General features: G+C 32.9%; 1 pseudogene; it reads right to left on the reverse strand.

Moving 5' to 3' along the window:
• Positions 1–1,463: 1,463 nt before the first annotated feature.
• Positions 1,464–5,725, reverse strand: LOC104219872 (transmembrane 9 superfamily member 8-like; annotated as a pseudogene).
• Between the last annotated feature and the right edge of the window lie 10,946 nt (positions 5,726–16,671).

The raw sequence follows: 16,671 nt of genomic DNA on the forward strand, positions 1-16,671 counted from the left end.
ATGCGTGTAAACCTACTTTGGACCTCCTATGAATTTGCGGAAGTCTATTTATGATAATTTACATAATGTCCGGATATGAACTTTTGACCCCTTCCCACCTCTCCCCTTTTAAAAATTATTCCTATATAATGTCCTGATTGAACTTTACCTATGCTCCCATGGTGAGCATATAAAGGAATAGAAAGGACCCAGGGCTAAGGGTAAATTAGATTCAGGTATATAGCAGGGGTAAGGGTAAATTAGATTCAGGTATATAGCCAATTGAATTGTCTGCAGGGGTATAGAGCCAATTGGGTTGCCATCTTGCAAAGAGGTGGACCAAAACTGAACATTAATCACCTTTTGTAGAGGGTTAGAGCCAGCTTTCTATTCCGTGAACAATGTTTCACGACTTTGGGGGACAGAATTGGAACCTGCAATCATGAGAGCATGATAAGTTGGCCAACTAACGGCCATGATGAGCCTTGAGTTGGCACTCTTTTAGGAGGGGAACCCTGAGGGGATTGGGCTATAGAGAGCCAATCGTTTTGCCTTTAGCATGTGGGTCGTGATGCTCCTTGAGACGGCGGTCTCCTTATAGGAGGAACTTGCTCCTTAGTTGTTGCTCTGCTGCATCTGGCCCGTCTTCTCCCCTCAAGAATACTCAATTGCCCAATTTAACTACCTCATACTTTGCTGCTCTTTATCTGAATCAAGATAGCATCTTCCATTTTTGGTGGTTGGAGCTAACATCATATAAAATTAGTGAATACAACAAACACTTTAGGGATGGCAACGGGGCGGGGCGGGTGCGGGGCGGGGGTAGATGGACGCGGGGCAGGTTGAATTTCTTTTACGAAAATGAACGTGATTGCGGGGCGGTTGCGGATTTTGGGATAATTTTATCTTTCCTAGAATCTGATTATAAAATTCTTCCGCTAAGCATGCAATTTTGATCAATCTTCCTTATCAATTCCTTTAGGCTTTACCATATTATATCCGTTGTTTATTCCATCATCTTAAATTGATATATTACAAAAAAATTGCTATATTTAGTTTGCATTATCAAATCAGTTATGCATTTAGATCATCATTATTACTATAAGACCAATTCACTTTATTGAATTCACATTTGTCCAGAAACTAATCCTAAGAAGATTTGAAAATGAGACGTCATACCAAAACCTTTTACTCCTTCAATTTTCTGGGTTTGCTTTCTTTCTAATAATGCTTTTGATTTTTGATTTTAAAAGCCCTAAAATAAAAATAAAAACAACTAGCTCTGTTAGTACAAGTTAACAAAAAAATGTTTGGGAAAAGTTACTCATTAAAATTAATAATTAAAAAGAAAAGAGAAAGTTTTGTACTATGCGGTGCGGGTTTATGCGGGGCGGGGCGGAGCGGGTTGAAAACATAAGATTTTGTTATGCGGGGCGGGCCGCCCCATTGCCATCTCTAAAACACCTTCATTAACAAAATTTCCATCTATAAAAGTTCAAGTAAATAAGAGGATTAACTGGCTAATTAACAAACAATACATCCTTTTCAATCTTTTGGTACAAGAATCATATTGTCAACTAAAATCTCGTGGAACTGCAACACGACACTTCTAGTCAATCTTCACTGATGAGTAGATGAGCCTCGCGAACCAGAAGCATGCGTAGAACCCAATTGTGCCAGTCAAGACAAAGAAAGCATATGATGCGATCAACATGTAGCCGAAGTACAGCATACCAGATACGGGCTTTGTGATCTCGAGCTTTGTAAAGAAATAGAATGCTGCATAAAGGAATAGGTAGAGAGCCGATGACCCTGAAGTGAGGTATGATCTCCACCACCAAAGGTAGTCCTCACTGCATAGCTGGAAATAGCAGAGCACAATTGTGATCTCGGCACAGGCAATGATAAGGATGACGAGCACAATGAATATGTAATAGAACTGCTGCAACCAGATTGAGGTGAGGATGAAGAATAGCTGACTTCTTAAAACCTACATAACTACCAACAAAAACGAGTGGTACTGCGATGCCAAACCACAAGAATACTAATGCAAACATGGTTCCAAATGGTACTGCCCCAGATGATTTCTCTCCCCAAATTAGAGCATTCAACACAAAGAAAAGAACAAAAACAACTCCGGGGAACATGAGTGCTGTCTTGAGAGTAATTTTCTTCCACTCAGTTCCTTTGTACATCTTGTAAAGGCGGGCTGAAGCATACCCAGCAAAAACACCCATGAATGCCCAGAGAAGCAACATTGCGGTCATCAATCCTCCCCTGTTTGAAGGGGACAAGAATCCCAGGACAGCAAACGTCATTGTAACTACTGTCATTCCAAAGAACTGAACACCAGTCCCAACATAAACACACAACAGATCTGGGTTAATTGGAGGCCTAAAAACATCCCCGTGAACCAATTTCCATCCTGTTTCCTCTTGAGCCTCTTCCTGGCTCTCTAACTGATTGTACTTGGAGATGTCACGGTAGAGGGTCCGTGACATGATCATTGCTACCATGCCCAATCATCAATGAATTAACAATTGAAAACCAGTGGATCTGATCATCGGTCATTAAAAGGTATGTATCCCATCTCGATGCCCAATTGATATCACTTTCCTGAGAGTTGGAGAACAGATACAAGGATACAAATTCATCACAACCAGCCCACATGCATGTGCATTTTTACATTGTAAAGAACTTCAATACTCCGTATTAAATATAACTTGTTTAAAATTAAGATATTGTCTTGAAAAAGTTTCATGAGAAATTCAACATTAAATAATAGGTGCTATTGGCTAGAATATAGGAAGTAGAGTGTAACAAGAAAATAAGTAGTATCACCGGTAAAGTTATTAATTGGACATGGGAGGTAATTTTGAGCATAACAAATAATGGCTGATCAGGGTAGTTAAGCTTGTAGTAATAGGCACTTTATCAGTAGTAGATTCAAACATCAACTGCCACTTAGAAAGATAATAAAATCTGATCTCCATAATTAGACGTGTTTTACCTTAAATTCAACATCATATGTGAAGATGATTTCCTTTTTATCTTCAACCTCTTGGGGAGAATCCTAACTTGTAACAGTACACTTGGCATGGGGATCACAAGTGGTCAACCGATTTTTGTCATTCCATTCCCCATCGTATTCATATTTCACACTGGAAAAGAAAACACAATATCCAATTCAACATTCATAACAAAGAAACAATAATTGAAGTCAAAACATATGAACTACACATAACTACCAGAATGGTCTCCAAATCCTACAACGCTTGCAGCATCAGTTTGTGGATCCCTGTGAAACTTGACAGTGAATGTCAAATGATTATGGATAAAATGCTTCTCCTCCTTGCTCTAAAGAATAGAAAAGATGCAGAGGAAATAAGTTCACGATGCCTCCAGAATATTTATAAACCAAACCACCAGAGAAAAAGATGAAATAATCTGATACATACTCCAGCATATTGCCCCTTTAGACCAACATGAAAAACATGCTGATAGACTGTAGTGTCCAGGCCAAGCCTTTTTATGGGCATAACAAGAGGAAGATTATCCAAAATCCTGTTAAAACGTCACATCTCATTTTAGATGCAATATTATACAACCAGAAAAGAGGAAACAAATTTAATATACAAAGATATCACAGGATAACTCTCACATGTTGACCCGATATTCATCTTCAATCTTCTCCTTCAGCTGTTTTGCAGTTTTTGCATTAAGAACAGTACGACATAAACATTGCACATCTGTGGTTCTCTCATATGGAACTGCATAATAGATTGTCCAGTCAATCAACTCCCCCTTATTCAAAGCATAAGACAAAGCACACTAGTAACCCACCCCCACAAAAAAAAAGAAGAAAAAGGAACAAAGAACAATCAGGGAAAAAACAAATCTGAGAAAAGAAACTAACCTCATAAGGGGAATTCTCAATATGGTCACCACGAAGAACTTCACCAAGATTCTCTGCACTGTCAACAATTTGTTCCGGCTTGCAGTAAGGAAGGGATCAAGGGAATAATAGGAATAAGGAAGCTGCATTTTTTGTAGAGGTCAACTTGTTCACTTTCACCATCAGAGGGTCACCCTGCCCCAAAAAAGAGAAAAGTGAAAAGTCATCTTACAAGAAGTTGATTCAGACAAAATAACATTTTTGGCCAGATTGAAGTGGAAAATTTAGCGTGCCAAGGAGCTTCTTAAAAGTTGATAGAATCACTGTTTAACTTCAGGAAACTTGTACCAGACTTCTTTGGACAATCACAAGATATATTTCATACTTTTATAGCATTATACTGAACACTGTCCTCCAAAATGTCTCGCTCTGAAATTGCTCCTACCAACAATACGAGCTATTAAAAAGATTCCTTTTTTTCATAATATAAATCTATCAGAGGCATATTTTGCACTACTGTGTGAAGATCTGTCTTTGATAATCTGTGGACCACTTGGAATATTCCAACAACAAAGCATGCTAACTAGATATCTGCACCCACAACTAGAAGTCTCAAGAAAGGACAGCTGCTTATACACCTCAATTCCAAGCTAGCTGAGGTCAGCTATATGAATCCTCAGAATCCATTTAGCTCGATTTGTTATTCCAATATTCAACTGACACTCTATGATTATGAAATTTGTGTTATCTTTTATTCAGTTGAAATATTCAAGAATTTCCTAATCCTCTATGGACACAGCAAAACACTTGATATCTTATATATCAATCAAAGGCTAGAAGTAAAACAAACAAACAACATTGAAAAGAAAACAGCGGTAATCAGCTGAAAGCAAGGTAGAGACAAAATACATGAAGCACCATTCGCACTGTAGTAAAACCATAGGTCCATATGTAGACATAGACAATCAAATGTATCGAGTCAATATGCAACTGAGTGTCCTTTGTCCATGAACTCCTGATTTCAACAAATGTTGGATGCTGGGATCAAGCATTTGTATACTGTTTTCCAGAACTGAATGTTGATGCCACTCACTTAAACCATAACTACAATCTTACGTCCGAAGCTTATGTGTTCCACTTGTATAAAGGGAAGTTAGATTCAACCAACAACAAGCCCATTGAATCTAACAGAGGAAACAGTAGAATGTACCGTCCTTAAACGACCAAAACCAATAAAATCCATTTGATGCTTTTATAGATCTAACAGAAAATTTAATAGATTTATCAGCAAAATCGCTAATGTATACCAGATCCAACACATAAGCCGCCAATTATCCAAATCAAAACCTCAAACATCAAATAGCACATGTACTACAATAGCAATTCATCCAAAAACCATCTCAATTATAACCTACTCCTATTAGAAGTATCCGATTTACAAATAACCGCTATATGTGTGCAATGAATAGCACAAAAATTAGCATCGAGATTCAACAATGAAAATCATTCTGTCTATCGTGCTAGCTCTAACCTCGGATTTTCACTACAGAATCATGTAATTACAACATATCGCATACACAAAAACACACGCACACACATTTGGAGAGAACAGAGCTGAAAATTCACCTTCTGGAAATCCTGAGGAGCAACACCAGGGAGGTAAAAACAGTGAGCTTCATAGGAGAAGAGACATATCAGCACCAAAACCGAGATCCATCGGTGAATCAACTGAGGTCTCGCTACCTCCATAGCTTTCTCTCACCGAGATATAGATCCACACACACACACACACAGTGAATCCAAAAGCGTAGAGTACAAACTCCGCCTCTTTCTCTCTCTAGAAGCTTCTCTCTAAATCACCACACACACAGAGAGTTGTTTGGAGCTTTTGTAAATATATTTTCTTTTTGGTCCGTTCCAAAAAAAATAAACCTTTACTAAATTTGGTAACAATTTAGCTTAAACTTACAATTCTACCCTTAAAACTTTTATAATCACATAAATAATCTGCCCCTTTTTTACTTGTTTAAAACCACAAATTTTAAAAGTATTCATATTTCTTAAACTGCGTGCGCAGTCAAAGGTCGGGAGTAACAACAAACGAGAAGATCGAGACACGAAGCTAATGGTAAAGACTGGAAAATGTGATTTGATTAAGGAATTACTGGTGATGGAATGTTCACCGTTGGATTGGACGCGTTTGTCGTGTGATCCACGGTTCAGATTGGATCTGAATGGTTGTCGTCGTCTATGGTAAAAGAAATGGAAAGGGCTAAATATACCTTGTACTTTCGAAAAATGTATAAAAAATATTATAGTATAAGTCCAAATATATTCATGCCGTTATACTTTGGGTTCAATATACCCCTTATTTAACCAGAGTACCACATGTTATCATTCTATTGGTCAATTTTAATTATTTCCTAATTAATTAAAAAGGCTCGTTCATAAGCATACCCATTACCCATGCCTGAAAAGCAATTTTTAAAGCAATTTCTTTTTGTAAAAATTGGAAAAATTTGAAATTATTTTTCCTAAAATTGTTTTAGAAAACATTTTTCAGTTATCAAGTTTTTTAAGGCAATTCTTTTGTAAAAACTGAAAAAAATATTTTCGTTTTTTAAAGTTTTAGTAAAAAATATCTGCTTTTTAAAAAAAAATTGCTTTTCCGGGTTTTTTTATTCTTTAATAAAACATTATTTTTAGAAAATATTTTTCACTTGTTCCAGTTTTTTTAAAGCAATTCTTTCGTAAAAACTGAAGAAAAAAATATTTTCGTTTTTTTCAGTTTTTAGTAAAAAAAAATCAGTCTTTTTAAACTTATTGCTTTTCCGTTTTATTTTCAGTTTTTAGTAAAAAAAATTCATTTTAAAAAAAGGCTTTTCAGTTTTTATAAATACTAGTTTTAGTGCACGTGCGTTGCACGTGTGCATCACGTTAATCAATATAAAACGTAAACAAATTATTAATAAAATAGCAATGGAGATAAAACTAAACGCAATATATGTTTAAATGATGAAAAAGATATTAGTACATTAATCTAATATATAGCTGAATTCAACATTTTCCGAATGAATTTAGTGTAATTAGTTCTATAGTATTTATCATTATAAATATTTTATTATATAAGATACGAATATGCTATAGTGTTGTATCTCATCCAGCATCTCTTTGTAAAGTCTACGCTCATAATGTCATTGTGCAAAAAAATATTTCTCCATTCAAAGTTAATCAAAATTATAGCCAAATGAACCTCTTCTTGTGTGAAATAGTTATCCAGATTCTTATTGATTTAACTCTAAATTTTCTTCTTTGCACGCTCATCCAATATCAATTAAAAGTCAATACTATCCTAAACTCACTCTGAATGCACTCTTCTAATAACAATTTTAAAACTTCAAGAGTTCATAATGTTGAGGCCAATTTTTCAAAATTATCGAGGGGAAAATGACCAATTTATAGTTATTTCAAGAGTTCCAAATACATTAGTTTAACTTAGAAGTAAAAAGTTAACTGTAGTTGCAAATTCACATAGTATGGTTGTAGCTTAAATTATTTCTAAATTAACACCATATTAGTTCAGACTTCTAGAAATTTAAAATTAAGATTAAATCAAAACTCTTAAAAATTTAACAGGAAAAAGCGAACATACGTTGCTGATGGATAGTTCATATTTTTAGGTAATCAATTATTAGTAATTTGGAGAGAAAAATACTACTATATACTTTAGAGGCTAAGAATTAAAAAATAAATTTTAATGGCCACGTACTAAACTCCAAAAGAATATTTATAAAAACTGGTCAAATAAGGAAAAGAATTAATAATGTAAATTTTAATTGAATTTGAAGACCTAAATATTAGGATCTTCTTAAATAAAATAATAGTTGATTTTGAAGTCCTAAATATTAAAAAAATAATTAAATGACTATTTTGTCTGGTATAAAATTAACTTTTAAAGGGTAAAAAAGGCGAACGACATTTCGATAGGGGCTTAATACTTTTAATATAGTATAGACATACATAAATATAGATAATAGGCTTGTATAATTTGTTATAATTAAGTATGATATTAAATAATAATTTAGGTGCTTAATTGAACATGAATTAATTACTTTATATGATTAAATAAGAATACTTAGAATACATATTTAATTATTATGCACTGAAATAATTTTAGTTAGACGTTATTGTATTAAATAATTTAATTTTAATTTAATGTATGTAATTTTATATCTCCATTTTTTTATTTTTAATTAGAAATTAATTGAAGTCGCCATTGTTGTCATCTTGATTTTATACGCATTGCACAAAGGATGTATTGTCCATTAGTACAATTTACATAAGGTAAACTATTTATTAATTTTAAACTCCTAAATATTAGTATTTTCTACCTATTTTAATAAGGAAAGATTTAACATGCAAAATTTTAATTAATTTCAAAGTCCTAAATATTAGGAAACTAACCGAAGTTACAAATTTGTCCATTATAAAAGTTATGGAAAATGGTTCAAAATGCCCCTAAACTATTGGAAAAGGTTTAAAAATACCCTTCATCTACCTATTGGGCTAAAAATACCCCATCATCCACCTTTTTGGTTCACTTATGCCCTTTGACCGTTAGGTCAATGCTAAATTAAAATAATTATTATTCTTTTTGTAAAACATAAAATAAAATAGCAAAATATTTTTATTTTTTTAAACTAATGCACCAATAGTCCACTAATTTAGTAAACTCTTCTACTTTTTTTTTCATTTTTACAAAAAAAAAAATCAGTTTTTACAAAAAAATATTTTTTTCAATTTTTTTTTTTTTGTAAAAACTATTTTTTTTTTGTAAATATAGAAAAAAATGTTTTTAATAAAATATTTTCGTTTTTAAAAACTGATAAAAATATTTTCAACAAAATATTTTTGTTTTTGAAAAATATTTTTTTTCTTCATTTTTTCAGTATTTGTAAAGCATTTAGTTTTATTTTCGTTTTTCATTTTTTTTAAAGAAAAAATATTTTTGATTTTTTTAAAAATCTGAAAAATGAAAAAAAGAATATTTTCCAAAAACAATTTTTTTGTTGAAATTTTTTTTCCAGTTTTTAAAAACGAAAATATTTTAATAGAAATATTTTTTTCTGTTTTTACAAAAAAAATATCAGTTTTTACAAAGGAATTCTTTAAAAGAACTGAAAAAATGTAAAAAAATATTTTTTGTAAAAACTGAATTGTTTTTTGTAAAAACTGAAAAAAAAAAGAAAAAAGAAGAAGAGGACTTTACTAAATTAGTGGACTACTGGTGCAATAGTTTAAAAAACGAAAATATTTTGTAAAATATTTTTTTTAAAATTTTAGAAAAAGAATAATAATTATTTTTAATTCAGCATTGACCTAACGGTGAAAAGGCATAAGTGAACCAAAAAGGTGGATGGAGGGGTATTTTTAGCCAAATAGGTGGATGAAGGGTATTTTTAAACCTTTTCTAATAGTTTAGGGGCATTTTGAACCCTTTTCCGTAAAAGTTAAAAAGGGTAAAAGGCGGAAGACATTTACTATTTTCTGGCCATGTAATGTAATAGAATATATATATATATATATATATATATATATATATATATATATATATATATTGTTTTTACCTAAGAGAAATAATTTGGTATATGTTTTTTTTCCTTTTTCCGATTCACACCCTCATCCTCCCTTTCTTTTAGCCAAAAGTATATTAATAAAACTCCTAAGTAAAATGATTGAAAATAATGGATTATAACCTAAAAAATATATAAATACTTAATTAAACTTTTGCTTAAAATATTTATAGAAATATAATGGGTTAGTGTTAAAAAAAAAAAAAGAGACTCCTGTAGCTAAAAGGATTCCAAAGTGCTGATACGTTTCCTAATACTCCTATGACTTTAGGAATTGAAAGTGTTCCATCCAAAGATTTTTACATGTTAACGAAACGTACAATTATCTTTTACAGATATGTTATATTACATTACACAGCTTAAATAAGAAAGGATTTGGTACGCAATCTTTAATTGATTTTGAAGTCCTAAATTTTAGGATGAGTTAAATTACTATTCCTAAATATTAAAAATTAATTAAATTACTACTTTGTCCAGTATAAACTTAATTTTTTAAGGGTAAAAAAATCGAACGACATTTCGCTAAGGGCCTTCGTGCTTTTAATATAGTATAGATAGATTGCTTTAGAAAATATTTTTCAGTTTTTCAATTTTTTTTAAAAGTAATTTTTAATTGAAAAAAAAATATTTTCGTTTTTTCAGCTTTTAGTAAAAATAATTTCAGTTTTTTTTTCAATTTTGACAAAAAAAATTGCTTTAGAAAACTGTTTTTCGGGTATGGACAATTGGTGTGGGTCTTTTAATTAGGGAAAAAGACTAGATTTGTTCCTCTACTTTAGTAAATTATTCACGTTTGTCCCTAGTTCTACTATCCGTCCAAATTCGTCCCCACCGTTAAGAAAATAGACAAAATCATTCCTAAGCTTAACACAAATCCACCGTGGCACTGAGAGCCTTATCTTAAACTGCCAACTAGACAAATTTTGAACCCAATTTTAAAAAACTCGCTTCGACCCTCCTATTCATGACCCGATTTAACTGGATCTGAAAAAAACTGATACCTCGGACTGTTATGAAATAAAAATGGTTATGGAATCATATTAAAGTTCCTTTACAACTCAATAGTGCCAATTTACCAAATAAAGGGTGCTAATTAACAATGTGGTGTTTACAAATTTTAACTTCTTAATAGATGAAGCGAGATTCAAAATCGCAAACCTTTAAGCTGCAAAATTATTTTTAGTTTTGTGAAGAGTTGAAGATCAGAAAAATGAATAAATAGAAGAAAAGAAATCAAAGCCTAAGGTACCTTATCTCAGATCTGTAAATATGAACATAAAGAACTTGAAGATTTATATATCTAATGATGAACTATATAAAAAGTTGCAGCTACCAACGCCTACCCAACCCCCACCCCCGGCCACCGCCGTCGCCTTCACCTTCGGTGTCGTAGAAAATTCTCTCTTGTCTGTCGGAGATGGCTTTCAGTTGAAGGGAAAAATCATAAAAGACTCCCTCAACGCAAAGGCTGAAATAATCCCGATTTTGCCTAGGCATTGAAGTTGTTGAGGAAGCTTCACATTGATGGAAAATCATTTGCTTTAGGATTGTGATGCTAGTTGGAGGCCGTTTTGGGTGGGGTGGACGGTTTTTAAGAGGGAAAATGGGTTTGACCGGGTAATGGGTTATTTGAATGGGTATGGGTTTTTTAATTTGCCTAGTTGGCAGTCAAAGAAAAGGGTCCCAGTTCCACATTGGATCTCTCTTAGGGTTAGGGGCGATTTTGTCTACTTTTTTAACGGTAGGACTGTATTTGGACGGATAGTAAAACTAGGGACAAACATGGATAATTTACTAAAGTAGAGGGACAAATCTAGCCTTTTTCCCTTTTAGTTAATTAGGGGATACTCAGAATTGGCCAAAAGGACGATGACATGTGTCACTCCGTTTAAATGGGGATATATTTGCACCCAAAGTATAACAGTAGGGGTATATTTGGACTCATAGTATAACGAAGGTAAATTTTAAATGTTTTTTGAAAGTACAGTGATATATTTTGCCCTTTTCTCTAAAAGAAATGACTGGGAATTTAATGGAGTAAATGGATTATCGGATAAGGGTTTGATTTGGCACTCTACTATCATAAATAGGCCTTATTTACCATCCGTTTAATGTTTTTATCACAAAAATATCCTTACCGTAATACATTAGGTTCATATTTATCCCTTGCACGTTAAAAAGATTACATTTTCCCTTTGTTATAATTTAGGACCGATACTCTTCAAAATGGATTATATTTGCCCTTCGTTATACTTTATTGACATATTTATCTTTACAATTATACTTTAGTATCATATTTTCCCCTCATCTGTTAGATCGCCATGTCCCACCTTTGTTTTCCTACATGGCGCCTATGTGGTTTCTTTTTCTTCCAATTTAAATATGGTCACCTATTTAAGATAATTTAACCCGCTTACCCAATTTAAATAAGACACACTAACTAAACCAAATGGAAATCATAATTTCCAATCCCCCCACGCCCACCCACCCACCCGTCCATCTCTCTCCTCCGGGTCAGCTCCATATGTTTCGGAGAGCGAGAAAATTTTGGACAGTGAGTGAACGAAACTATAGTGTTATCTCTAATTGATTTATTTAATTATTTCACCTTTGTCTATGTTAATTTGTCTCCACTTAATACTTAGGAGTTAAGAGACATGAATCACTCAATGATGTTTTGAAGTGTTTGTAGAGATACAACTCGGTAAAGTCTAAACTGGGTCAATTGACCATGATTAATCCACGAAAAGCAATTTCCTAATACGGAATTTATGAAGATTGTGCGAAATACAATAGTTATAGCATCGACAACATATCGACAAACAATAACTTTGAACTCAAAATCACTAATCTAATACAGCTCATAATTATTGCAGTAACCAAAGTAAATTATGAGAAGTTGCACAATAATAAAGTTAATGAAGTCTTATTTAAATTAGGTGGGTGGATTAAATTATCTTAAATAGGTGACCATATTTAAATTGGAAGAAAAAGAAATCCACATAGGTGTCATGTAGGAAAACAAAGGTGAGACATGACGATCTAACAGATGAGGGACAAATATGATCTTAAATTATAATTGTAAGGATAAATATGTCAAGAAAGTATAACGAAGAGCAAATGTAACCCTTTTTGAAGAGTAGATGAATAAATATGATCCTAAAATATAACGAAGGGCAAATGTAACCCGTTTTAACATATAAAGGATAAATATGAACCTAATGTATAACTGTAGGGATATTTTCGATAAAAAATTTAAACCGTGGGTAAATAAGGCCTATTTATGATAGTAGAGGAACAAAACGTACTCTTATCCGATGGATTATTGTAAGTAGAACGTTAGATTTATTGTGATAAATCCGACTATAAGTTGCATTTACTTTATACCCTTTAGATTATTCAAATCTCAACAATCAATGTCAGTAAAAAATTAAAATTTTCTCTTTCCTTTTTGTATTAAATTTTTTATTTTTTAAATAATATATATATATATATATATATATAATTACTACCAATAGAAAGTGGACCCCCCAGAATTTGGGGTCCCAAAGCCATTGCTGGGGTTGCCTTACCCTTCAACCGGCTTTGACAATGTATTGAGTTTAATAAGAAGATTTAAATCAGTATTCTTTCAATAATATGTATAAAACATGAAACAAGACTAAAACAAGAAAGAGAATAAACAATTTCAAAGGAAATAAGAGAGGGATAAAAATTTTATCGAGAAAACTCATATGGAGAACTGAAGAAAAAAAGTTAAAAAATGATGAAGAAGGTGAAAAAGAAGAAGAAAGGTGAAAAAAATAAGGAAGAGTGGTGAAAAAATGAGGAAGAAAAGTGGATATAATTGAAATAAGGAGAATATTTATTTTTAAAAAATAAATTTGAAAGATGGTTAGGCTAATTAGCCATTATTTTTTGTCAGGTGGGCTATTTTGATGGATTTTTTCAGCCGTCACACACTCCCAAGCGAGTATTTACACACATTACGCTAAGTCATCAACAATGGATTTTTAATATGAAGGGCAATATAATTCATGAAGATTTTGAGGACAACAAATCGTTTTAGTAGGAAACTGACAAAAAAATATAATAGCTTAAGGGAATTTTAGGGTGTTAATCCAATAAAAAATTCAAAAAAAGATTATTAGACCAAAAAAAGATAAAAGATCCCATGAGAGAGGATTACGTGAAAAAAGAACAAGATATTTCATTAGTCCTAAACTCATCCAACGGGTCCAGAGGGGGCCGATAACAATCGTCTGGTTCACAGAAGAGATCACCAATCACATCTTGCCACGTAACCACATTATTCTCTTGACACGGTAGTACATTCTTGTAATTTCACGCCATTGAACCAACATTAAACCACAAAATTCATATGCTGTTGTAGTAGACTAATTTTCAATATTTTTACTACACCCAATTCAAAGATCAGATTTTTGATATACCCATTTCAAAAGATTTGATATTTCTAGTATAGAAAAGCTTACCTAAGACTTGCTCGTTGACTCCCTTGTGGTTTCAGCATTTAAGGTACAATACCCTTATCACTACTGGTGGGATCGAAATAACATGGTGCATGCGGAAACTAACAATAACAAGTTTGGTGGACGATAAATCAAACGACAAAAGAAAAATATACTAAACTAAGCATAATAGTTTATAATGGTTTGGTCAATTGATCTACATATGATAAAACTAATATAAAAGAAGAAAATTATCGAGAGAAAAATCTTCCCCTAAACAAAACTCTTTAATGATTACATTGTGGATATTTTTTGTTGTGCCCTTGTGAGAAGTAGAGATCCTTAATTTATAGATGTGCAAAACTTGTATTCCAAGAAAAGGATAAGACATAATAAGGAAATTTAATCCTTTTAGGAGTATTTTTCTAGTCCTTCAAGAAAGAGAGTCCTAATAGATTAGAAATTCAGTGCAAATCCTAACAATCACTCCCTTTATTTTCTTGATTGTTCGTTAAGAAAGATTGTATTTTGATACATTTGTATTACATTTGTGATAAGTTTTAATTTGTACACCCAATCTTGAAAATAGCATGTTTTGATATTGATAATTGATATATGATCTTCATTTTCTGCTTAGTTTAGTTGAGCTAAGATCCACATTTTACATTTGTAAATTGTAATGATTCTAGTAATACCCAGTTCAAAAGAATGCATTTTTGTTATGAATTAAGCTGTGCTGATATCAAACCCCGTAGACTTGCTGGTTCACTCCCCTCTGGTTTCAACCGTCGAGGAACAATATCCAAAGGCGGAGCCAGGATTTGAAGTTTATGGGTTCGGGATTCTTGTTCTTTTAAATTATTGGTTCTAAAGTAGTTATTTGTACATACTCAATGGATTTCTTAAGACAAATATAGAGTTTGGACTAAAACTACTGGGTTCCGCCGAATCCGTAAGTTATACTCTAGTTTCGCCCTGCCCATATCACTTTCTTGATGTTCTAGTTACATTCATTCATATGAGTGTAGATTTTCTTAAGATATGTGGTTTAGTCATAGAGGTTAAGAACTATAAATGTTATCAATGAGCCGGAAACTTATACATTCGTTATGCACCCAAGGACGTGACTTAGTGGTTAATAAAGTCGGAGGAGAACCATGAGATCTTAGATTCAAATCCCACTAGAGAGCAAAAAAATATTATGTGATTTCTTCTTATCTGCCTAAGCCTTGTTGGCAAAGTTGCTCGGTATCTCGTATCTGTTCGAGACACCTGATGGAATAGTTGAGGGGCGCGCAAGCTGGACACTGTCCATAAAAAAAAAATTATACATTCTTTATTGATTTGTAATAGTTCTAGTAAATACCCAATTCAAAAGATTGCATTTTGGAAATCGATAACTGACATGGTTTTCATTTTTTATTTTATTTGATGATGTGATCTGAACTGGAATGAGTCTTGGAGAAAAATGATACTCCTTCTGATCCCTGTGTTGGTTCTTTTGCAAATCTGTGACCAACTTATTGAAACTGGTGATATGTTCATTCATCGTGGTACCAGGAACATAGGTGAAGTGAAACAGTCTCTTCTTCATGTACAATTTATTTTGACTGTTTTTCTTCAAAAATTTATCCTCCAGTGCTTTCCATAATTTACTTGCAGAAGTTTCCTTTGTGTATGGATATTTCTGCTCTCTAGCAAGGTAGGATCGAATGGTACCGCAAGCAACACGGTTGATAATTCTCCAATCTTCTTCTCCAATAACATCTGGTTTCTTTTCTTCAATGGCCAGATCTAGCCCTTGTTGAAAAAGGACATCTAGAACCTCGCCTTGCCACATCCCAAAATGTCCGGACCCGTCAAATATTTCGACCGCAAATTTCGCATTTGACACAATTCTTGTCATAAGCGAAGATGCCAATGATGACGTATTGTTGACACTTGATGTAGATTCTTCTTGTTTATTGTCTCCCATCTTTGACACAAATATTATTTAATAGCTGACGACACAAATCAAGATTATTTCCTTTCTGGTGTGGAAGATCAGACTAAGCTGCAACCACAGAGCATACTCAGACAGAACCTTGACTCAGTTACCAAGATAAATCTTTTCTGATGTGGAAGATCAGACTATGCTGCAACCACAGAGCATACTTAGACAGTACCTTGGCTCTGATACCAATTGTTGCGGAAGCCAAATGTATATAGTGTGAATAAGTCACAACTACTATACCAAAAATTATGACAGCCACCAAATAATAAATAAGACAATAAAGCAACAATAAAGGGAACACCAGAATTTACGAGGTTCGGCTAATTTTGCCTACTCCTCGGACACAACCAATATTTTATTCCACTCCAAAAATACAAGTGAAATAATACTAAAGAGAGAAGATACAAATGCCTTAAACAGATGAGAAGGCAAATGAGAGGTGTGTTTAAATCCTAAACATTAAGCCTTCTTTTATAGGGGGAAAATCCCCCCAACTTTTGTTTTCCCACCGATGTGGGACAAACATTTTGCCAATTTCAACAAATCTCCACCTTGGCAAAATTCCACATCTTCAATTTTCTCTCAATAACAAATTTTGGTTGTGTCTTCTTATTTATTATTTGGTGGCTGTCATAATTTTTGGTATAGTAGTTGTGACTTATTCACACTATATACATTTGGCTTCCGCAACAATTGGTATCA

This window comes from Nicotiana sylvestris, chromosome 11 (genome assembly GCF_000393655.2).
Source record: "Nicotiana sylvestris chromosome 11, ASM39365v2, whole genome shotgun sequence".
Lineage (NCBI taxonomy): Eukaryota > Viridiplantae > Streptophyta > Magnoliopsida > Solanales > Solanaceae > Nicotiana > Nicotiana sylvestris.